This window comes from Simochromis diagramma, unplaced genomic scaffold, assembly GCF_900408965.1.
Source record: "Simochromis diagramma unplaced genomic scaffold, fSimDia1.1 OVJJ01000050.1, whole genome shotgun sequence".
NCBI classification, from domain to species: domain Eukaryota; kingdom Metazoa; phylum Chordata; class Actinopteri; order Cichliformes; family Cichlidae; genus Simochromis; species Simochromis diagramma.
In genome coordinates, this window is record NW_024387188.1 from 869,724 (window position 1) to 895,313 (window position 25,590).

The 25,590-nt window shown below is 41.4% G+C and overlaps 1 protein-coding gene and 1 long non-coding RNA gene across 2 annotated transcripts in view; both read right to left on the minus strand.

Annotated features, from left to right (window-relative positions):
- LOC120745184 (transmembrane protein 211) overlaps positions 1–25,590 on the minus strand; it is a 122,018-nt gene that overhangs the window by 38,798 nt on the left and 57,630 nt on the right. The window lies entirely within an intron of this gene.
- LOC120745185 lies at positions 6,571–20,724 on the minus strand. The gene is made up of 3 exons (XR_005698578.1): positions 19,030–20,724; positions 18,843–18,847; positions 6,571–6,580 (listed from the first exon to the last, which is right to left on the minus strand). It is a non-coding gene; the product is annotated as an uncharacterized LOC120745185 (long non-coding RNA).

A 25,590-nucleotide genomic window follows, 5' to 3' on the forward strand; every position in this document is an offset into this window, starting at 1 on the left:
ATCCCTGTGCACGAGTCAGGGACAAGCATGAGCGCGGCTGCTGATGACACCTCCATGAATGAGTAAATCTGCCGCTCTCGCCTCCTCACACCGCTGCTACTATAGTTTTACTAGGAAGCGGAGGGCTAACAGCTGCTGCTCTTCTCCCTCAAACACACACAGACACAGACGTGGTGAGGGAGGCTGAAAACAGTGAAAATGAGCGTGTGCAAGCTGTGACGGTGAACATTAATGGGGACAGCAGCTGTGGAATTAATGCGGCACATCTGGGAGGACAGAGCAGAGAGGAGACAGCAGATCTGAGAGGGAGCGATGAGGAACAGATACAAGTGGGCAGAGAGGAGACAGAAGGAAGGAGGAAGTATGTTTGACTTGACTTTCAATAAGCCTCTCCCATCAGTCTCACTCGATGTGCCGCTATTGTGTTCCGGCATCTGGCTGAAGCAATAGATTTTTAAGGACTTTGTGTCCTTGAATCACCTGTTAAAACATTTTTCTCTCAGACTTTTATTCATCTTTGGGGAAAAAAAGTGCCTGACACTTAAACACACTCCTGTTATAACCCGCCTTGACCCTTTTCATATTCAGAAAGCACAATAGTGCTAATATATTTATACAGCCTACAACAAGTGGGGCACTAAGTATAATAAGCTGAGTGCAATAGCCTTGACAATATTGTTCTACCTGTGGAGCGATCTTGCAGTGGGGTGCACTGCTGCAGGTAATGGGCCGACAGTTTGGAATGTGTGAACTTTTTCACAGAGCAGTTATGAGAGGAGAGGAGTTTTCAGCAGGGGGAAAGTTGTTCTTCTCCAAAAATAATTACTCCTGGGACTCTAAGTAAAGGGGTGAAGTTTAGATGGGATTAAACAGGTAGAAGAGATTCATAACTGATGTCTCCTACAAAAGCACAGCTTCAAGGCAAGGCCAAGCACCATCTTGGGAGCTCCATCAGACAAGCAGCCAGAGGGCCAACCTAAAATAATCTTCTCAGACTCCCACCTCTCCGCCTCGCTACTTCTCGTCTTGCTTCCTTAACACCTTCACCGAGGGCCCTAAAATGTGAGACCGAGCGGTCTCATCCTGCCTCGAGCACATAAATCCTCGGTGAGAGATTTTTGTTGAAGTTTAAAGACACGGATGGAAGCAGGCAGCTAGCCTTCAACAACTCACTAGGCAGAAGAAGGAGGCAGACAGAAGTCTGTGTGTGTGTCTACATGGCTACAGGATAGGAAGAACTCTGTAATGAGCCATCACAGTCATGGGGATCCAGTTCACCTCTGTAGCTCAGAATACCAGTTGCCAGAGAGAGAGACAGAATAAGACAAGGGAACTGTGGCGAGGAGAGACAAGCCATAAAAACCACTGCTTCTTCTGCTGTTCCTCGGCACCACAATGACCAAATAACCCTTTCCGGTGGACACCTGCTGCTCTCATCGTGTTTTCAACAGGTAAAGAAAACCTTACATGCATACAGGAAATGCATGCATGCAAGCATGTTTTTTGTTGAAATCATGTTTTAGGATGATTTCAACAATGTTTGGTGATGTTTGAGTGCGGTGTTTGAAATCAGATAGTTTTACATAATCTCTGAAAAAAATATAATACTGGCACGTGAGGAGGCTACCAATGTTCTCGCTGCGTAACATTATGCTGATCAAAGGGCTGACTTTCCAAAAAACCTAAGGGTATGTCTTTAACACAGGAAGAGAGCAGAAGAGATGGAAGAGCTGAAGAAACGCTGACACTCTCCCTATTTCCTGTTAGGGAGAAATATTGACATTAACTATCAAGTAAGTTATGCCCCATCTGCAAGGCACACTTAAAGCTGAGATGAAGATGTAGGCCAGTGAACCTTACTAATAATCTTAGAGTTTTGCTTTAATTAGCTGATTAACTGTCTGTCCTGTGAAGGCTGACGGGGGGCTACTGTGAAGGAGAGCAGTAAAACTGATCTCCACCCTTCACAGAGAGAGTGGAGGACGGAAGCAAGAACTCGCCCTCATCTTCTGCTCTCTTTCCCTCAGATATATTGCACCATCAATCCCCCGCAGCGGAAGCCACACTAGGAAGATGAATAAATTAATCTGGAATAAATGGCCTCCCGTTTGACAGATAATCACAGATTAAGTCGGGTCAGCTTGGAGTGATGGCTCGAGCTGAGCTGTTGGGCTGTGCAGGTGGAGAGTGCCGACGGTGGCTGGTGGTGGGGGTCAGCCACATTAACCCATGGCCGGCGGAGGAGGCCATCCGGAGTCAGACAAGAGATGAAAACCGCCGCTCTTAGTTGATTTAGGCAGACCTGCAGGCTCATCCCTGCGGTGCGATTCACCCCGCGGCAGGCGGCAGCTAATGATATCACTAATGAGAGGTTCATGAACAGGTCAGCTGTTCTGACCTGGCCAGGTTCAATTTTGCAAGAGTTTGATTTTTTTTTTTTCCCCCACTGGCATCAAAAAGCCTGCTTGAGTTGGAAGACTTATTTTTAAGGTGAAAATTTGAATTAGGTTTAGCTTAAGGGATTGGCACTTATTTGTAATAATTAAAATTTAGGCTGAGACAGAGCTTCCCAAAGTGTGGGGCCCGCCCCCTAGGGGGGGGGGCAGAGCCATTGCAGGAGAGGCACGGTATGAAAAGGGAAAAAACAAACAAACGCTTGGACACTGCTAGCATAATGGACAGGTTTTTGACGGGGCTCTCACACAAACGCAAAGCAGGAGATGAAGCATAGCTGAATATGTTTCCAAACCAACTTCATTCTAAGCCAAAGACTAGAAAATATAGTGAAGCATATCTTCCCTTTGATTTCACCTGCACAAGTGCAAAGGTAGGTCTCCCCTGCAGAATTGGTTTTCCCTTTGTCGGGAGCACCGCTGGACTCTTCAAATCACGGACAAACAGTATCCCACATTCTTGATTTTTAGTTCACAAACACTTGTTGTAATGACTAACTACTCCTGACATTTTGTTAGCTCTTTACACAGTAAAGTTACAGCGGGATACAAATAACATCAGGCTGATCCTGCCATGATTTGTTCCCTCGGTTCAAATCACAGACAAACAGTATCCTACAGTTGTTCATGTCTTTAAACCCATTTTGCACAGAGAGGCATTTTTTGAAAAATGTATTGATGGCAATGTTGAATATTATTACACAGGAAAAAAACAACTACACGTAAAATAATCACACCATGACGCCTCTGCCTTTCTAAATGGAGGGACAGTAACTGTGTGTATGTAAGTGTGTAAAACCTGCAGATAGTCAGATTAACAGTATTTTGTCTCTATCTGCCATTCTGCAATTCATCTCATGTAAACAATAATGTGGCGCACAGCGTGACGTGAAAAAAGGCACATACCTTTGACGTTGCGTGACGAACTCTGTATTCCTCGTCCACACGTAAACGCAAACAAGGAGTTTTCAAAAAATCTCAGTTTTCGGTGATTCGAAACGCCGTTTACGTGTGAACGAAACAGCTGCGTTTTCAAAAATACCCGTGTAGGTGTGGACGTAGCATAAAAGAGTTAGTAGTTTATTTTCTTACTACCTGTAATTTATTGCAGATTACTTGTATTTGCTTAGTTGTTTACTAAATGTTTAAGGTGTGAAATAAACCGCAATGGAGCAGAATATGGGTGTGTGTAGTTGGAGGATGTGTTTGTGCGTGCGCGCGCGCGGGGGGGGCCGAGCATTTTTCTTGTACAACAAAAGGGGGCCTAGCAAAAAAAAAGTTTGGGAATCACTGGGCTAAGACGTTTGGGAATGTGTAATCTGCAAACACTCTGACTCTTAGTAACCGTCAGTCAGCAGCCTGTTCTACATCTAGTCATGGTTGAAAAATAAAAAAATACTTCCAGAACCTCAGCTTGAGGTACATGTTGAGTTTCGTCTGGATGTCTTTGTTAGAGTCTCAGATAATACTGGTCTGAGTATGTGCAGCGGGCGTTGTGCGGTCAGCTGTTCACAACTAGTAACCAAATCAGTTGTAAATGTCATCACACTATAACGATGATATCGTATGTACAATACGTCTGTTTGTATGATCCCATCTCCTCCAAGACAACTGGACCAATCTTGATGAACACTGTGAGTGCCAACAACCAGAGATGGACAGTAACGTGCGTTATTGTAATCCGATTACTTTTTTCAAGTGACGAGTAGTGTAAGGGATTACTATTGCAAAAAAGGTAATTAGATTACTGTTACTTTCCCGTAAGCATGCTGCGTTACTGCGTTACTAAAACCGTGATTTTTTTGCGAGAGTGTCTCATGACAATGACGTAAGCCAGTGCGACGTTCGTAACAGCTGTGTGCAGATCAACAATGGATAATATAACGAGTGCGGAGAGAGTATGACCGTGCAGCGTTTAAAGTGTGGAAGTACTGACCTTACTTTGAGTTTGATTCCGTAAAAAGTGACAAAAACATTAGCGTCCGCTGCTCACTGCGTGGGAAGAAAATTTCTTTTTACAGCGAAAAAAAACCCTAAACATCCAAGCAAGCACCGAGTACGCTGCCACGGAAATGTGAAATTTACAGAGAAACTGCCGTATCCTTCCACTGACCGCTGCGACACACCTGCATGAGGGCAAACCTCCGCCTGCCCCACTCCTGCTATACAGGTGAAAATAGAGCAACAGGACCACTGAGTCTTTGATTTTATCTATTTTCTGCTGTGTTTTACTTGCATCTATTTGAAAGAGTGAGTGTAAACACAAAAAATTATTTTATTTTATGTGCTGGAATGTGCAAAAAATAGGTTTAAATGTTAAACAAATTTCTTCCAGTCAGAGAATGTTGCATATAATTACATTTTTGCTTAATGGATAAAGTTAAAAGATTAAAACTAATAAAACAAGTTTAAAAAAGAGACTTTTCCATTTGATTACATTTTGTATGATGGATTATGCAGAAAAAGTAGAATTGGGCTGAAACATCTATGGCCTTATCACCTATTCAGGTTGTAAATCATGTTTTTAAAAAGTAACTAAGTAACTAATTACTTTTGAAAATAAGTAATCAGTAAAGTAACTGGATTACTTTTGGGGGGAAGTAATCAGTAATTAGTTACTGATTACTTTTTTCAAGTAACTTGACCAACACTACCAACAACTATATGGCGTTTACAAATCTTTTATAACATAATTGTATATACATGTCCCTACCCTCACCTATGGCCACGAGCTGTGGGTAGTGACCGAAAGAACGAGATCGCGGATACAAGCGGCAGAAATGAGCTTCCTCCAAAGGGTGGCTGGCCTCTCCCTTAGAGATAGGGTGAGAAGTTCGGCCATCCGAGAGGGGCTCAGAGTAGAGCAGCTGCTGCTCCACATCGAAAGGAGCCAGCTGAGGTGGTTCGGGCATCTGACAAGGATGCCCCCTGGGCGCCTCCTGGGTGAGGTGTTCCAGGCATGTCCCACCGGGAGGAGGCCCCGGGGCAGACCCAGGACACGCTGGAGAGATTATATCTCTCGGCTGGCCTGGGAACGCCTTGGTGTTCCCCCGGATAAGCTGGAGGAGGTGGCTGGGGAGAGGGAGGTCTGGGCCTCTTTGCTTAGGCTGCTGCCCCCGCAACCCGGCCTCGGATAAAGCGGATGAAGATGGATGGATGGATGGATGTATATACATGTACATTTGAAAGATCAACTGAGAAATTTATGGGAAGTCAGATTCTCACAGTGTATCATATCATAGCATCTTAAAATGATTATTGTAGTGTATGTAAACTTTTGGTCAATTACTTCTTTGTTGTAAAAATGCTTCTTGACGATAAATCTCATACCACTGAAAAACCTGCTTATTTCCCTTTAAATGTTGACACATTTGGAAGGAAAATGCATTTGTGGCTTGTGCAGCAGATGTGAGTGTGCAGTATGTGTCCATGAATACTTGCCCTGGTCTGCGACGACAAGCTTTGAACAGGAAGCTCATGTCAGGGTTTCAAGCATGTTTGCCTGGTAGTGTCAATCGCACAATCAATGGGCCTCATTCACAAATACTGCCTGCGCACACCAGCCTATTTTGTTCTGACCACAGTGAAAGTTCGTGAATCAGAATCGATCTAAACACACAAGAGTGTCTGAGGAGAAAGCCAGAAAAACCCACTTTCCAAAGTGGTTCAGCTAGAGTGATGACAGTTTACAAAAAAGAGGCCTGGGCTGAAGTAATAGAGGCTCTGAACATCATTTCCCCAAAGACACTCACTGAGACTCAAATAAAAAACAAAAAACAAGAAAAGTTTGGACATTAAAGTAGATGGAAATATAAAAGAGAGTAGACTATAAGAAGAAAACAGGTATAGGACATGGAGCAAGTGATCTGTTAGCCTGACATCCGATGTTCACTGCAATAACAAAATCCAGATTCATGGATAACACCAAGACATTACACTAAAATAATGACATCCAGCAATGATAGAAGTCTTTTTTAATGAAAGATAAGGTACTTTAAGATTAGAAAGTAATAGTGTCATACATTTAAAGTAAAAGTGATTTTGAGTGATTGAGTCACATTAATTAAAGCCTAGTTAAAAATGTTTTGAATTAATTGCAATTAAATAAAAAATGGCATTTGTCTTGGCTTTTGGTGTTTTAGAAGACTAATGATCAACAGGAAATTATTGTTATTATTAATATTATTATATTAATAGTTTTTGTACTAGTAGCAGTAGTATGACCATCAGTATTCAGTGTAAAAATTAGCATTTTAATTTTGTAAGACAGCAGAGTGCAAACAAATTCAGATTTTAAAATATTGATCAATTGCAGATTTGCTCACTCGGACACACTGAATGAGACACTCCCGACACACAGAGTGGAGCAGGCAGCAGTCGCTCAGCCACTTTTAGTTAAAATCTGAAGATTGCTCATCCAAAAGACGTCAAACTCAGCACTGCAACTACTCTAGTCCCCAGAAATAGACCCACCAGGTTTAGAGCATCAGATGTCAAACAGAACAACAGAAAGTCAAGTGGAGGGAAAGAAAGAGAAAACCAGACCGATGCAGCTCTAAACAACAACCACCCACAATCCCCCACCTGAAAAACATAAACATTTGCTTTCCTTTTCTTCAACACAGCAGGAATCTCAGTAGTTGTGCGATCGTGGTTCAGGGGGTTGGAAAGCTCATCTTGTAACCGGAAGATTGCCGGTTCGATCCTCAGCTCTATCTGTCCTGGTCGTTGTGTCCTTGGGCAAGACACTTCACCCTACCGCCTACTAGTGTTGGCCAGAGGGGCCGATGGCGCGATATGGCAGCCTTGCTTTTGTCAGTCTGCCCCAGCTGTGGCTACAACTGTAGCTGCCTCCACCAGTGTGTGAATGTGAGAGTGAATGAATAGTGGAATTGTAAAATGCTTTGAGTGTCTAGAAAAGCGCTATATAAATGCAATCCATTATTAGTTATACATACTTGTATTATCAGTACTAATAAAATACAAAAGTAATACTGCCACAACTGTGCAATTTCATTTAAAAAAGACATGTTTGTGTGAAATCTTGAGAGCTTTTCCATGTGCATTGCTTCAGTATCACGCTTCACGTCACCTTCACCAAAGACCAAAACGATCTCCAACATCCAGTGGTGCCCCTGTCTGATTTTCTGCTGAGCAAAACACAATTATGGTGAGCAGAGAGATTCGTCATGTTGATTTATCCCACACCTCACATAATGAAATTTCCTCACATTCCCTTTTGAGCAAGTTAGCTGAAGGGGAGGGGGAAAAAATGAGAAATTGAAGACGGGGCGACCCCTTGCACCCCACGTTCCTCTATTTAGATGAATGAATCGTACCTCTGTCCCTTTCATTTTTCTCAATTAAGCGTTTGCCATTTGGAATGCTTCCCAGCTTCATGATCATTAAAACCTTTGCATGTCAGAGGAGAAGGCTGAAGAAAGGGGGGGTGGCACGTTTAATTTAATTTCACAGCCATCAACGCTACCTGCTCTCATCGACAGACACGAGTGAATACGAGGGAGGGGTGGTTAAAACACGGAGAGATAAATGGCAATAAACACAGCATCTATCTGAGGGCGGCTGGCAACATGAAAAAGACTTAAATAAGTGCTGCTTTGTCTGTTTTCTTACATAAAAAGCAAAGTTTCACAACACTTAAAAATCTCCCTTTTTGTGATGTAAATTTGCTTCAGTTCAAACTGAAACACTGTAAAACGGAAATCTGTAATTCCCACAGAGAAAGAGGGAAAAGAGCAGTGAGCCCACCCAGAATTGAGTCTACAGTTTCTTTATCTTCCTCCTGATGCTGCATTGACCACTGCATAAACCCCTGACCCAGCGTGCTTCAGCAGTTAATGTGATATATTCATGTGTCGATAGCAGGAATGCAGGGGAGAAAATCAATGCTGATATAATACACTCACATTAACATGGGACAGAGGCAAGGCCACAGAGGAAACTTCCCTCCTCTAGAAAAAGTCACGTGCGCTCAGAACAAGCGCGTATAAAGAGGGAAAAAGCCAAACACACGGTAACAGCTGTGCTCTTTTGTTTATTCCTTAAAAAAATCCAATACGAGGAGTCAAAAACTGATCTGGATAATTCATAAACAGAAGTAGTGACAAGATGCATTTTCTTTAAAGCCGCAAGTCAGACAGACAGCTGGAACAGTGGCTTTCAAATCCCTAAAGGTTTCATTTAGAGGCAAATGCTAATTCTTATCGACCCGCCAGTCAAGTTGGCAAATAAGTGATGGCAGTCCGTCCCCGCTGCCTTCCCAATACCGTCGCAATCAGAGGAGGAGGCTGAAAGGAGAAACACCTCTGGTTTAATCACATTCGTGGTTTCTCTACCTCAGTGATTTGCACACCGGGGACCTCCGAGGGGGGTTCCACAATTAAAGCTTACAATGATCTCTCTTTGCATCCACAGGCGAAAAGGATCAACACAGTGATCTCAGTTTATTCCTAGTTGGGCACAAATATCAACCAAACCATCAACAAGTATGTAGATGAGAGAAGTAGAGTCATAATGAATCATTGTTTCCATGTTCCATGTGGGAAACGTTGAGCTGTTTCAGTGGATGGAGGGGTGATTTGTGACAAAACAGCAAGGGTGAAAGGGGAAGTTTACAAGACCTAGGTCAGGGGTCAGCAACCTTTAACACCCAAAGAGCCATTTGGACCCGGTTTCCACGCAAAAGAAAACACTGGGAACCGCAAATACTTTTTGACATCTAAAATGAAGATAACACTGTATATATTGGTTTTTTTTACCTTTATGCTTTGTGTGAACAACTAAAGTGTGTTGCTTATGAAATCCATGAAGTGATACAGAGAAAATTACATTTTATTTATGTAATGAACACATTTTGAACTCTTAAAGAAATATAACAAAAAGGAAAGACACCCAGCTGAACTAAAATGATCCATGTAGCAAACAAAAACTGTTGTGTACTGCCAGCAGAGCAGAGCCTTTGGGCTTTTGGAGCATAGCAGAGCCTTGACCTGAATTTTAAAAAATAATTGGAAAAAAGCACTATGATACTAAAAAATTAAAAAAATAAATATTTGCAAAATTCTGCATAAATATTTATTTATTTACTTATATTTATTTTACCTGGTAAATGTGTGTGGCGGGGCTTGGTCTGCGGTGCCGCTGCATGGGAGGCGGACGCACCTGAGCTGCACCCGCAATCACGCCTCGCCGCCTTAAAGTCTGTGCTCTCTTTGCTGTTGTGTTGTCGGGCTGTGAGCTGCAAAGCTACAGCCGGCTGTATGCGTACAGCAACCGTGTGTGAAAAGTGGTGAATAAGGAGATGCCGAAAAGCATGTTCATGAAAACATCGCCGGGTCTGCTGTGATATGTTTATAATGGGACTTCTGCTCCTGAACCTCTGCGCACAGTGAAGTCACTTTCATCTTTACGCAGGACTGTAAGCTGTCATCTGTGCTTAACATAGTTCGCGGTGGAGCTGCTGACATATTGTGGATCCATAATTGGCCTACCCGGGGTTGAAAGTCTCGATAAATGCACGGCGGTTCGGCGGATATACCGGCTTCCGCGAGTGTGACGCTTATTTTGAGTGATGAAAAAATAATAAAATATAATTTTATTTTTATATTTCAATATCACAATAATCTTCCAATTTAGAACTACAAGTTTAAAAAGAACTAATACAAAAAATACACTTCAGGTAAATACTTGTAATTTATTTTCCCAAACCACGCGGAGCCGCAGTATAAGGACTAATGCGGCTCCAGAGCCGCAGGTTGCCGACCCCTGACCTAGGTAGAGAGACCTGGACCAGGTTTGGAGATTGTATGGCTGACAAAAAGACAGGGAGTGGTGCTGGAGTGACCGGGATGGACAGGATTAGAAGTGTTTATCTCAGAGACAAGTTTGAGACATTTGTGCGGAGGATGGAGGGAGGAAATGTTGGACAAAGGATGTTGAATATGGAGCTGCCAGGCAGGGGCTAAAGAGGAAAACCAGACAGGAGGCTGATGGATGGAGTGAAGGAGGAAATGCAGACAGTTGATGTGACAGAGGAACGTGGTAAGGACACACACAGATTTGCTGCGGCGACCCCTGAAGGGAGCGTCTGAACGAAGAAGAATATAAATATGGAATCTGACCTGGTTGTGGTGCTAAAGACAATGTGTCCTCCCTCCTTCACACTCTACACAGGCAGCATCCTCTCCAAACAAAATGAGCATGTAGAAGCGAACTGGATTATCGTGATTTGTGCTTCCTGTGAGAGAAGGCAACTTGAGGCAACGCGACTCTATATGATTATTTGACCATATCTCATGTGAAACAGCTGAGGTATTTTCCAAAGAACATAAATGTTGGCTGAAGGTTGATAACTTTTCATTTCTGCTTTCACTTGTTTCCTTTTCACTCACTGTTGGGTTTAATCACTAAAATAAATTAGTTACACGCTGGCAAGAAAAGTACTGCAGTGGCTTTAGACACCAATATGACTTGGTTAGTGTTAGGCTTTTACAGTCGAGTTCACATTTTAGATGCACTTATTCACACAGCCACGAGAGATTACAGGCATTTAAAATTCCTAAAAGACGGGAAAGCCAATCATAAATGAATTACATAGAAATATAAAAGAATGTGCTGCATTTTGCCAACCTTGTGCCCCTTTTTATATTTGCCTTGGTGCATAATTTCAATTTACTGGGAATTTGTTATGTATGTACAAAATTTCATTACAACTAGTCCAAATGTTATTAAGATATTTCAGTGGTCTTGAAGTTAAAGATCTTCCAGGTCAGATCGTCAGATCCATCCTCTGAGAGCCATGAATGTGCAGAGATATTCAAATTTAGATCAAGGTTCAAACAACATTTGTATCGCAAGAGCCTCCAGATTCCTTAACAAACTAAATATGGGATTTTTGTTCTCAAAAATCTTTCATTGAAGTTTGTGTATACCGAAGCACCTCTTGAACTTAAAAAACACCCTCTTACAAGCGAAAGACCTCCAAGGGAAGAAAATGGTGCTACTGCTGAATTTTATGTTCATATAAACCTCAATGATGTCAACATCTTTGACTATCAGCCTCCCAGCAGACATCCTGAAGTGAGTCTTGGGTTGAGCTTTGTTCATGAAGAGTGTGTAAGAAACTGTTGAGGTTGTTCTCGCTGCCTTTTCTGGGACTTTCAGAAGAGGCTACATAATGTGTCTGCTTCTCTTCTCAGCGGGACCAATTCCACTATCGAGCGCAGTCACCCTGCAGACGTCAACCCATTGATTTATACTTTCACTCCACTCCTCTCTCCATCCCTCCACCATCCCTGGTATACTATACGTCGGCACCGTGTCGTCCAGGACGTGGATCGATTCTTAATACACGCCTCGTACACAAACACACAAACACTCGACAGTCTCCCCACCAGGTTTGATTAATTTGGCTCGTAACGCGTGTGAGCAGAGCTATCACCGGCATCCAGATGTTCCACAGCCTTTTTGTCTGTACCCCCAACCACACACACACACGTACACACCGGGCACACACCTGCTTCCATGCCTTCTCCTTGCCTCCAGTAGTTGAGGATGTGATGCTGAATGTAGCATGCTGTTGTTTTGCTTATTCCTGCTTTGCTTTTTGCTCTCTGTGAGCCGTGACTATCTGTTCTGCATCAGAAGAAAGAGGCCTTTTTTTTCCAAAGAGCCTCAAAGAGATTGCATCAGCAACTTAAGGGAAGCTATCAAAGAAAAACAGCATGTGTGTGTAAAATGAACAAACAAACACGCTCAAACACATGTGCATACGCCTTCCTCTTCACCCTAATCTCCAACGCACTCATTTCACCGCAGAGTGTGGCCCCGGTGCTAACAAGCAGTTCCTCGGGAACAGAACAGGAAGCTTGAAATCACTCTCATCTCTCGGCCGTGGTATGGTTGAGAATGAGGTCCCAAGCCTGTTCTTCACTTATGAGCCTTCTCTTATCACAAGGCTGGCTTGCCTCCATCCAACCTCATCCAACCTCCAATCTATGACTAAATCCTAAACACGGGAGAAAGGACGAAAAAGAAGGAATGGGTTTTAGAGGAAGGCGAGAATGAGATAGAGGACAGTGGAGATGATAGAGTGCACAGGAATGTAGGAATGCAGATCACAGAGAAGATAGCCACCCTATGGATGGTGGGCAGCTTTCAAGTTGTGCAGGAGAGCACTTTTAGCAAGAAAAAAAAGAGAAAAAAAAATTAAGTGACTGATGTGATTTTAAGGGCTTTTTTTTGTTGGTTTATCATGGTGGCTAATGCTGCACCAGCCTCCTAAGTCATCGTGGTGTTTAACCAATCAAAACAAACATGTAGCTAGTCATTTCTTAGATTTATGCTAAAGTTACGGTGGCCCTGAGAGGTCAAACAAACTGCAACTTGAGAAAATACCAGCAAATATAGAAAACCTGCAAAAACACACACAACAGTGTTAAAAAACAATTTAAAAAACAAAGCTCAGAAAACAAACAAACTCACGAAACACAACATTAGTGTTTCTGGGGACACAATAACGTGCGTAAGTAACAAGCTAACATAAACGGCCAACAGCAAACATGTATGTGCCAGATTCTGTGAATCATGCAAATAAGACACACATTACCTCAAATCTTTTTCCCCATTCACAATATCGACAAGTGTTTTGTGTTTCCAAAAACGCTTTTCTAATTGCTCATGTTTTTTTCTAAAGTTGCAGTGTGTTTGACCTTTCAGGGCCACCGTACAGAGTGCTACCAGTTAATTACATTTTTGGTTGATCCCTGAGCTTTAAAATGACAGTTATTTTAAAATACAAGATAAATGGGGGAGAAGCTACTTTGCATGTTCTTTGGATGGCTATAATGATAAGTACAGGTAATTAGCAAACAAAGGAGGTCCTGAAGAGCCAGTAAAAACAACCTAAATTTTATTCACAGCTCGACTCAGCTTTAAAAAAAAAACAGAGAGCGAGTAAGTTATAATTAAATACACAGAATCTGACTCAGAAAATTATCATTTTCTATTCATGTAGACCAGCTCTTTCAAGAATGATGTATTTCTATAAATTAGTCAAGCTTTTAAAGCATAAATGATTTTTGGAAATATTTTTGACCTTTGATCGTGTCTCTATGACTCACTGTCTCTTGGCTTTTGTCAGAATGTCCATTTTCATGGAGTGTTTGCAAAGTCAAGGTAAAATGGTAAAAGCAAGTAAATACAAATGCATGGAAACCACACAGAACTAATGATATGGCAACACATCCAGCAGCCAACAGATGCTGGTGCACCCTCACACACATGCACCCTCAGGGTATTTGTATTTCTGAAGCATATGCGTCCCTGTTTTCAGCAGTTGGAGTTAATTCGGCTCTATATCTCAATAAGCAGCTTCAGTCTGTTCTCTGATCATCTGAGGAAAACACACATGATTAACATACCATAGTGTGCGCGTGTGTACATGTTAGTGTGCGTCTGGGTTCAACGCTCCTAAATGCAGATAAGTACCAGAGCACAGACCACCCTTTAATTCATGCAAACTCAAAGCAAGAGAGGGTTAATCAGTGTGATTGTTGGAGAGCACTGATATGAAGCTAAAGCCTGGACAGTAACGTCTTGTTGCTTTAAAAGCGTTATTGTTCTCTGTGTCTCTATATAGTGATGATGCTGAATGTTTCCCCGGCTCTGCAGTATCTGAATCCTTGGCACCCATCGTTAAGAATCCCTGAATATGCACTTTGTTTATCTGTGTGCTGATTTAGAGATGAACGCGGGGACATACATCAAGGCAAAGAGAACAAATGCATGCACACTCTCTTCTCACACAAACAACACATTAAAGCCAGGATGGCGTGTGTGGACCAGATTTCGTGTGATGTGCTAAAAGTCATGCAAAACTAAAGTCGTGCCTCCATCTGTCCTCCAGTTTGTTGTTGGTAGTTTTAACATGACACAGAGCGGCTCTCGATCTTGGTAATGTTTTGATTATTATAAAAATAGAAAATTAAAGTGGCTTTGAGTCTGTGGTGTTGTCAAGGGTACTCTACGTCCAAAAGAATCAGGAAATTTAAAAACAAAGTGCCCTGCTCTAAGGCTTATAGTTCAACTTTTAGTGTCAGCAGGAGAATTGTCAGGAACCAATGGTTAATCAATATGACACGCGCCATTTACTCAGCTCCACCAGACATCTTGAATTGTAGGACAGGTGTAACTGAACAATAAATCATTTAGGTGAGACAATTTTTAGAGTCTTACTGAGATATTTGATTTATAGGTAAACTGTTACACCCGTGCTTTTCAACCTGTGAGGCTAACAATGGAAGACATCTGCTTAGTCTATAATTGTCATTTCTTACTGCGGCCACAAGAGCCTTTACATTGTCAAATGCAATAGCATGCACCGTGCACTACAAATACTAAAAACACTTGGCTACAAAGGAACTCATTTTCAGTAAGTAGGAGGAGCAACGCCGATGCTTATGATAGTTAGCTAATAAATAAATAATAAATTTCTACATAGCTACAGCGACGTCTCGTCACCCATTAACTTTGGCCCTTCTATTGTGAAAGTGTTTTGGCTACAGTCATGTTGGTATTTTAGAGCCAGAAGTGACTATAGAGGTTTCTCACATGATATCATCTGCGCACCGCTGGAGAGTTGTCCGCCATATTGGATGTGATACAGCCATCAACTGCAAGGTAAAACAGTCTTCCCAGATTAGAGAGTGAGTAGCTCCTTTAGGTTTCTGGCAGCTGATAGATGAAATCAGTTGCTGCACCAAAAACCAGTTTATGATTTCTATGGTCAGTAGCAGAAAGCTGGTTGGCTGTAGTTTGCATGGAAGATGCAGACTTGTTTGCAAACACTTGCTAACTACTAGCTGAGTAGTATAAAAGTTGAATGTTTGCCTTTGAAGTGAAAATTCAAACAGAAACACAAGTAAAGCAAAAAGAAGCCTTTATTTTGGCTGAAACTAAATCCACACTTGAGAGAATAAACAAAATTCAAAACTGAGACATGCCAGGAAGGTTAATAGACAGTGAGATAGAGACTGAGGGGACAGCACAACGTATACACATGAGGGTAATTAGGGAAAGACACAAGACACCAGGGACAAGTAACTACCAAAATAAAACAGGAAGTGAGAACAACTACTAAGAGGAGAAAACACATACACAGCAATGAACTTAACATCAGGGAGTTGGCACAAGAGGATCAGACAGGAGACACAGAGGAAGCTATGAATCGGTTATAAGAAGAACTATAACACCAAACAAAGAATCTAACCACAAGGTCCAAAACCCACAAACACACACAGTATCATGACAGAAAAATAAAAACTTTTTGTGTGGTTTGTACCTCACAGCCAGCCATGTAATTATTCAGACGAGTCTATTAAAAATACTAAAAAAGGCCTTAACAGCACAAACACTGCTTTTAATAGTTTACAACATGCATGTTTACATAAGTAGGCAAATACAGTCACACTGCCCGTGCATATAAAACCACAATAATCTCAAAAGTGGAAGCATGTGGTTCCCCAGAAATCTTTACAATCTCTACAAACACAGTTTGGTTTTGATGCCAGAAAATGACACTTCAATATTTTCACAAACAAAAAAAGTTTTTTTTCAAATGAGTTTTTGTTTATGGTCCATACACAGCAAAATCTCCAGTGTTAAATTAACACCTCTGAGTGTTAAATACAACACTGTTGAGTGTTAAATTAACACTTTTGACAGTGTTATATGTTTAAAAGTAACCTAGTCAGTTTTGAAGATTAACAATGGCTAACACTGAGCAGTGCTGATTTTCTAACACTGGAATATTTCTAACATTTTGAGTTATTTTCCAGTGTTAGAAAATCAGCACTGCTCAGTGTTAGTGTTAGCCATTGTTAATCTTCAAAACTGACTAGGTTACTTTTAAACATATAACACTGTCAAAAGTGTTAATTTAACACTCAACAGTGTTGTATTTAACACTCAGAGGTGTGGACCCTTATAGACACTCTCCAGTGTTAATTTAACACTGGAGATTTTGCTGTGTAGATGTGTTGTTTTTGTTTGCTTTCCCCCTCCCAAAAAAAAAATCTATTTGCAATTTTTTTAAGACACTAAATGTTCAAACAAAGCACTGTTTGATTTTTGGTGGTTACTTCATTTGGAAATTGCACTGGAATCAGCATTATGACCTGACATGTACAGGTGTAGGCCATTTGATGGAATTAAACTAACAGTTAAATTTTGTTGGATAATTGTCAGTTGCGGCACCCCATCAAAAAAAATTAAAAAACACAAGTAACTGCGTTAAAAAGCAGCAGAGCACACGTGTTAAAAGCTGTGGTTTAGCAGCATAGATGCCTCACTGATCTCGATCCCGCATGAAGTGCTCAGTGTTACAGGGATGTACTGTTAAATCTGTGAAGAAGTCTTTTAAGGAGAGAAATTAAATACAATTTCCACGGAGCATTTTGATAAGAAGCATCTAATCACCAGGATTGAAATTCTGCGACGGCTGAAACGCTTGTTGAAAACTCATTAAGAACACAACAGCGTAATTCACGTCATTTACAGATTCTGTGACTATTTCGGGTAAATTCGGCAACTATGGCAAATTGATTTGTTGTCAACTGCACTGGCAGAGGGTTTGTAAAGCACTGCAACTGAGTCACGCCTCATGGCAAATCCATAACACCAATGGATGTTGTTTGTATTTTGCAGATTTTACACCTGACCGAATCTGAAAAATCAAAATCTACTGACACTATCTAAACAATGTGCATAAAATAAAACCCAGAAGTCTGCAGAGAAATCAGAATTTCTCCTGAGGGGGTATAAGTAAGAGAAGTGTAATAATGCCGAACCACATCTGGAGTGTGAATACAGTAGAATAGAAGAGATGGAAAAACGCTCTAAATAAACTAGACCAACACTTTTATTCTTAAACACCACAAAGTCAAAGCCACCACCTTTTTCTTTGCAAGTATCTTCCCTCTTTGTAGTGCTAACAATCCACCTGCCCTGTGTGTCTGTGTGCGTGCGTGAACACATGTCTGTGGTAAAGAGAACCACAATTGGCACACAGTAAGTGGGATGTCTTTGAAGCCAAGTGTAGTGTTGAGTTGAGGGGAAAATAAGGCCATCATTACAGAGACGATAACTGAACGCAGACAATAAACATGTTATCTGTGTGCGACTGTGAGTCGGTGTGTGTGTGTGTTGCACTGACAGAGTGTGTGCTTTTGCTCGATGGATTGTGTGCTGCCAACGTTAGGGGCCAAACAAAGAAGAGCTGTTTATCCATCTTTGCTTTATAGACACTTCACTGCGGCACAATCAGCCCACAATGGGAAATCACATTCAAACACAAACACACACACACACAATGCAGATTGTTAGTTGGTTCACAGCCTTGGCACTGTTTGACAAGCACTGTGTATAAGTGGGTTTGACTGTACATGACAGAGGGAATTGGCATCACTGTAGTCGCCCAGTGGGGATAGGATAAAGGTACAGCATCCATGAGAAGTGGCAGGTTTTATAATCAGTTATTTAATATAAACATTATTACACATTAGATGCTCAGCACATCCTTCTTTAACATAAATGATGTTTTTATCCTCTAATTATTTCCATCTGCTTCAGCATTGCTGTTGTTGGGTTTTTCTTAAGCAACGACTTCCACAGACCGAACATGTGGCTTTATCACAGTGCGACATGAACCTGTGCGAGGAAATCAAATTCAGGAGGGCCAGGCAGCAGCCTAATCTGTTAATTTATCTTTTTTAATAAGTTCACAAAGAAATCATTGACTATTACTGTCACAGTCACACGTTGTCATTTGTCATAATGATTGGTTGCTGAAGTTCAAGAGGTCTTATCTAATATTGTTACCAGCCAGCTGAGGGATGATGATGCTGAGATAAGTGGAGCGACCACAGGCTCCCCTTGGTTAAGGCCTGCACCCATTCCTGTTGCTGGCTAGCAAAGCATTCAGTGTATATTAAGCCTGTTACTGTCACAAGCTTCACTGGCAAATATATTCAAAAATAACTAACTAGACATATATATCACGTGGAAGATGTGGAAGTGGCATGGTTGTTGGTGCTGGGCAGAGTGGTCTGAATATTTCAGAAATTGCTAATCTAAGGGGATTTTTACCCACAGAACCATCTCTAGGGTTTACAGAAGTGAGTTTCAGTTCTATGAGTAAGAATTTTGATGCCAGAGGTCAAAATAGCAACACTGTTTCAAGCTGATAGGAAGGCAGCAGTAACTAAAACAACCTCTTGCTACAACCAAGGTATGCAGAAGAGAATCTCTGAATGCACAACACATCAAACCCTGATGAAGATGGCCTACAGCAGCGGTCCCCTAACCCCGGACTGGTACTGGTCCATGAGTTGTTTGGTACTGGGCCACGAGAGTTGAGGCTCGGGTGTAAAATTTATGGTTTTCAGGGTTTTTATCGGCGTTTAATCGTTATTTTTTAATCGTTTTTATCATTAACTCGGTTTCCCTGGGTCTTTTCCCGTGTGTTATGAATAAATCTTCTTTTTTTTGGTACCGGTACTGGTTTTATTTTGTTGTATTTATCCGCGACACCTTAAAGGCCGGTCCGTGAAAATATTGTCGGACATAAACCGGTCCGTGGCACAAAGAAGGTTGGGGGCCGCTAGCCTGCAGCACATGAAGACCACACACGGTGCCAGTGCTGTCAGCTAAGAACAAGAAGGTGAAGCTACAATTCACACAGATTTCCCAAAGTGGAACACAGAACATGTAAAAAACATTCCCAGGTCTGAATCTCAACTTCTGCTTTGACATTTAGATGGTTGGGTCAGAATTTGGTATGCATAATATGAAAGCATGAATCCTGCCTATCTTGCATCAACAGTTCAGCCTGGTAGAATAAATGTAAAGGTGCGGGGAACATTTTCTTGTCACAATCTGAGCCCCTTACTACCAGTGGAGCATTATTTAAACCCCACAGCCTACCTGAATGTTGTTGCTGACCATGTCCATCTCTACATGACCACAGTCTGATGGCTGCTGGTTTCTTGAACATAACAGTGAATTCACTGAACTCAAATGGCCTCCACAGTCACCAGATCTCAGTTCAATAGAGAACACATGGGATGCGCTTGAACAGAAGATCCAAGAATTGCATTGCTTAGCTTTGTTTAGGCTGTGAAAGTAAAGTATGTTAAATCTAATCTGTGAATCAATAAGTTTTCATTTCTTCAATGTGTGTGTGTGTGTTGCAAATGATGAACATCTCATCATGTGGAAGATATTAGCTGGTCACAAATTCAAAGGACTGTGTGAGAATTCAGACAATGAGGTTAAGGATAGAAATAAATTTACAACTACACTCGCATACAGAACCCTCAGAAAAACAACTCAGGCCATGTTATTTACACTAAACCACAACACGATACCTAATGGAAGCACTCACTAGAAGAAAACACACTCAAAGAGGAATCTCAATGATCCCTTGAAACCTGACTGAGGCTGAGTGAAGCTCCAAAGTAGAATAAACAAGTAAAGCTTTTAGATCAATAACTCAGAGCAAAGCAGGACACAGGGTGCGAGCAGACAGGCAGTGAGACGGTGTAAGTTGATTATTTGTGAGCTGGGGGATTATCCTTTGCCATTCATCCTGCGTCATGAACCCTTGCCACCTGAACAGAAAAATAACAGAGAACTAAGAGTCAGGAGAAGCTAGCGTAGCTGCACGCACTCATATCAGATATACAGATCTAGAGGGTGAAGCAGTATCCTGCTTTCTCTTTTGTCTCTCCGCCCCACTCTCCCTGTCTCAGTTTCTTTGTTGCTCTCTATTTAGTTTCTACCAAATCTCCCTCCTCAGGCATCAATGGCCAGCGGGGAGGTTCAGATTTCAAACTGGCTGCATGACAGTGACATCAAACCTGAGTCAAGCCTACTGTGATACAGATCATCAGAGCGAGAGAAAGAGACTAACACATAAACACACGAATGAAAACAGAATGACTAAGGCTATTTGAACTAGCCCTATCGATGTGCGTGCGTGATGCACGGCTCAGCAAGGGGAATGTGTTTACAAGTCATATCACAGAAAGCACAGCGGTCCCAAACCTGCCAGCGATGCCTGACATCTTCATCCAAGCAGTCGAGCCACTTCTCCCAAAACACACCACCCATCCAAGTCACCTTGATCAGGAGGGAGATCGGATATCAAGGCTTCACTGCACTTGAAAACTGCACACACACACACACACACACACACACACACACACACACACACACACACACACACACACACACACACACACACACACACACACAATAAACCCCTCCCACCCACCTCATAAAAAAAAATCACCCAATATGAAGACAGAAGTGTGAGTCATCTGTCTGTTGTTCAGAAAAACAAACTTCCCTTTGAATTTGTATTCTGGGAGCAGAATGAATAGCTCAAAAAGGCTGCATCATCCACTAATCATGTAAAGTAACAACAGCCGCATCATGCAGTCCTCAGACTTAAATTCACAAAGCCAGCTCACGAATTGCACCCGGCTAATTGTGAGCTGACACAATCAGACAGAGGTCAGCAAGTCAGCAGTAGCGGCTGTGAAGCAGCATTACTCTGCTGTACAATGGATCATCCTTAAAACACTCACAGCCACAAACACAGTACACAGCCTTTGGTTTAAATACAAAACGCTTATCATGCTTATCATTCAGACTGATTGTTTAACCTGCTGACCGAACACTGGACTATGAGTGGATGTCCATCCATAGCAAACGCTGGACAAATTTAGCACAGACTTTTTGAAGTTATTGTTACAACAGGACTGCTGCATGGTGAAAACTAATGGTGACAATTAGCCACTAATTCAAAAAATTGTGACTAAATCCACTAATAACTTTAGATCACGTAACCTGAAACAAACCTCCTCAGGGATCAGAAGTATCACCTTATGAGACATAAGACCAGACTGGTCCAACTTTAACTCCAAAAAACTGTTTGTTCTTAAAAGGTGTTTAGATTTTAATATTTGTATGGTACATGCAGGAGACACAAACCCACCCTACAGGAGTCACAGTTAGTGTTCCCCTAATACTGGTCCAAAGCCCAGATAAATGGGAGGGTTGGATCAAGAAGGGCATCCGGTTTAAAATCTGCGCCAAATCAAACATGCAGATCCGCTGTGGTGATCCCTTGGGAAATAAGGGAGTAGCTGAAAGTACATGACTAAAGCTTTAGTTAGACTTAGAGTCCGACCCTGAGACTATCTGATTATATTCAACTGATCGTCATTTTTAGTAGAATGTAATTCTATATCTTTCTCGAGCTTTATAGTTTGGTTTTAGGTACACGTTCTTATAATCAGTAGATAGATCTGTGTAACTGTAGAGTCTTCACCTCACAATATGAAGACTACTATTGTGATTCAGGGCTACATAAATACAACTGATTGAATATCTAGATGTCAATGGATCCGTCTGTTACTTGTACCTTTATGCATGAAAAACTAACTTCACTATATGTTTGGCATATATTGTATTCAGATCAGTCTTGAAAATGAGTATAAACACATTGTAATCCAGAAGTGTGTATATAGGCAGCACCAGGAGGAGAGACCATGAGGTATGGTCCCACTCCTGAAATTCAGATAAATTAAGCCCAACTAATGTTATTCAGTGTTAATATTCAACATTAATCAGCCGCTGAAGAAGCAAAACAGATGCCAAACATTAAATCCCATTGGCTATTTCTGATGAGCTCTGGGGATTGTTTTTCAAGGTTTATAGCAGATTTTTAAAAAGCTAACATAAAAGCCAAATCACAGTCCCTCTTTTTGCTCCCTACAAGTACAGTTCGCTTGCAAACCCAGCCAAAACATGACTGGTTACTAGAACTCCGGCTACCAAACTTGGATTTAATAACTCGTGCGGATTAGCAACAGAAACCAGGAAGCTTTCTGTAGCAAAAATGGTTTTGCCTTGCCTGCAGCTACATATTTACAGATCCACATTTTGTATCTGTTCAGAGAGATTACTGAAGAACTGCTTCAAACAGGGAGCTGCTTTTTTCCTGCTTTTTCTCCAACTTGTGTGCAAATTGGAAAATAAATGCAGAGGCATCTATGCAAGGGCAGACGGGAGCATCGTTATTTATCAGCTCCTTATGGCTTCTTTCACACACCTGGGTCCCCTTGGAGCTGTGATGACACACACACACAGAGCACATTCCTCGACACAAATGTTTCTGTGGCAGCTACAGTTACATACACACAATAATGATCTGACCCGTTTTGATACATAATTATGAGAGAAATAATACAGAACATTCAAAAAAATATTTTATCTTAAAATAATCTTCCACTTAATCACTCATCAGATGGCTGCTGAGTAAGTCAGCGCTTCAATGCCCAAAAAAGTCAGACTTAAAAAGCGGTAACGTTGGATTCCCGCTCTGTAGAAGACTCTAATTACACTGGATCCTTCTAATAGAGTCACGCTGCACCAATTAAAGACAACAGAGACACACTGCAGACGTACAGAGCTCATTACTCACACAAACAACACAGTTCTCACGGGACAAGGAGATTAATGGCACTCTTCTTATGGCGCATACGTACTGTGTGTGTGAAGCAACAGGACGAGACCGAAAACACAGCTTTTCAGAGCAAACAGAGACAGAAGCAGACTTATTTTCAGTCCCAGGCGGTCAAGCGCAGGGCAAGACACTACAACATTTCAATTTCAGGGAAATTTCAAAGATTCTCGAGGGCCAACGGGTACGACGGGGCGGCGGCGAGCGAGCAGAAGTCAGGAGTGTTGGAAGGAAGATGAAGAGGCGATGAAGAGGCAGGAGGGAACAAAAGGCCGAGTTGAAAGGCAGAGCTGAAGTGCAGGGGGTGAGAGGGGAACATATTCTTGTGAAAAATCAGCAGCAGCATCATTTTCCTGTGACGTCTCTCTTTGAGACACAAGTAAGGCATCGTAGTGATAATTGCATCCACGCTTTCACTGTCAGGAGTGACTGCGGTCTCTTCTGACGATCGCATTTTTTGCTATTTCTCTTCATCTCGGCCTTTCCTTAGAAATGCGCAGCCACAGAGTGGAGGCTTGCTGTCGTAAAAAGGCAGGGCAGATATCACGATTAGGTCCTCTGACAGGGAGCGCATCCCTCTCTTATCCAGCTGAAGGCCTTTCACTCGATAGAGGACGTTTGTTCCTCTTACAGCTTCTGACAGGCTGTAATTCTGTTTTAGGGCCGAAAAACCTCAAAGTGCTACAACAGTCTCAGCAGCAGTGAAACTTCTTCTTTTTATTTCAGACAATATTTCTCTCTGGATTAGATGAATACTGTGTCTCTCCTCGGTCATACAAAGTGCTGATTGCCCTCGTGACCTCTCCTGAGGGTCGTTGACTTGCCCTGGCCTCGTGTGTGCCCAGAGTGTGTTAAACACTCTGGCTATAAAAGGCAAAGGAGAGATGATAGAGGGGATTAGGACCTCCGTGTAACTCCTGTTTCTCATTAAAAGTCTTATCTCCACCACAGAGACCCCCGTATTTCCACACTGACAGCTGACCGTATATAATTCTCCCACCAAATCTCTAAATCTGTCAAAACTCACAGTGGTGCCAATTTTCTTTCAGTCATTGCAGAGCTACTTTTCATTACGTGAGTGGCCTAGTTTTCATCTATTTTATTTTGCATTATATCCTTTAATACTGTTTTATTCATGTCCTTTATTAATAAAACACTTCCTTATATGACTATTCTATTCTGCCTCCCTACAGGGATTGCTAAGACTGCTTTCATGTTGCAAAGCTGGCAAATTTTTATGGATGTGAGGATTCTTTTTCGTTTCAATTTCTGTTTCTAAAGTTTATAAATAAAGAAACAATTAAATATGAAACTTTCTTTTAAAAATAATGAAATAAAGTATCTTTAAAAGTAGAAATAATTACTTTTTTGAACTTATATGTTCAGAAAGGCAATGTGTTTTCTGAAAGAAGCAAGCTATTATTGGCTAGTATTTAAGGATTAAAACACTGTTTAGTAAAAAGTTCACAATTGAACTAAATCGATTGAAGTCCAATGAGCGAACTCACCTGCTGAAACTGTGTTTAGGGTTAAAATTCTGCATAATCAGTGGCTGCTGTGAGAAACAGGTGCATGCTGTTTCACATTGTTCGGTTTGAGTTTCAGGAGTCAGACATAATACAGGATTTTTTAAGATATTTGGCAGATATTTTTTTCTTTCAGACACACAAAACATTTCCCAAACAATTGTTATGTGTAGTTATTTATGAGTCCTGACTAAGACAATATGACAATGCGGTTTAATCATGTTTTACTGTCACGGCAAGTCATGGATTCGTTGTTTATGGTCTGCCCGCCTGACATTTTAAACACGATGACAACAGTGAACTAGGCCATCTCGACACTCATATCATGGTTAAAGAATGTTTCTCCTGTGTCTTCTTTACTTTTTTACATTTTCAATTATCAGCCATGATCAATGCTGATACCGATATATTGGCAAATAGCTAACATCGGCCGATATATTAGTCAAGCTCTATTTTTAGGAACAATAAATAAAAGGATTAGGATTCAACGTTATTGTCATTACACATGTATAAATAAAGGGTTACAAAATACAGTTTGCATCTAATCAGAAATCCAAGAGCAGTAAGTGCAATAAGAGCAGATTATATACAGATAAGAGTAGTATAAAAGGTGGGAATAGCTAATAAAAGATTCAGTACAAATAAGTTACAGTATACGGATGTTTATATAGCTATACAGAGAGGAAAGGTACTCATGTACTATGGACAAATGTACAGATGTACTGATGTATACAGATAAGAGTAGTGATAATATTTAAAGTGTACTAATATTATCAATAAATAATAATGAAATATCACAGTGACTTACAGATGCACCTCTACTTTCTAGTCCAATGCTACAAAAATGCCAAAACCAAGGCTTTAAAACTGTCACCCAGAAATGAATAGATGACTTCACTGTGGCTATGTCCATCTTTTATATACAGTCTGGTCTACAGCCACACTGGCTGCTATATGAGATGCTACTTTTGAGCTATTTGCTAAAGTATTTAAAAGGCAGTGC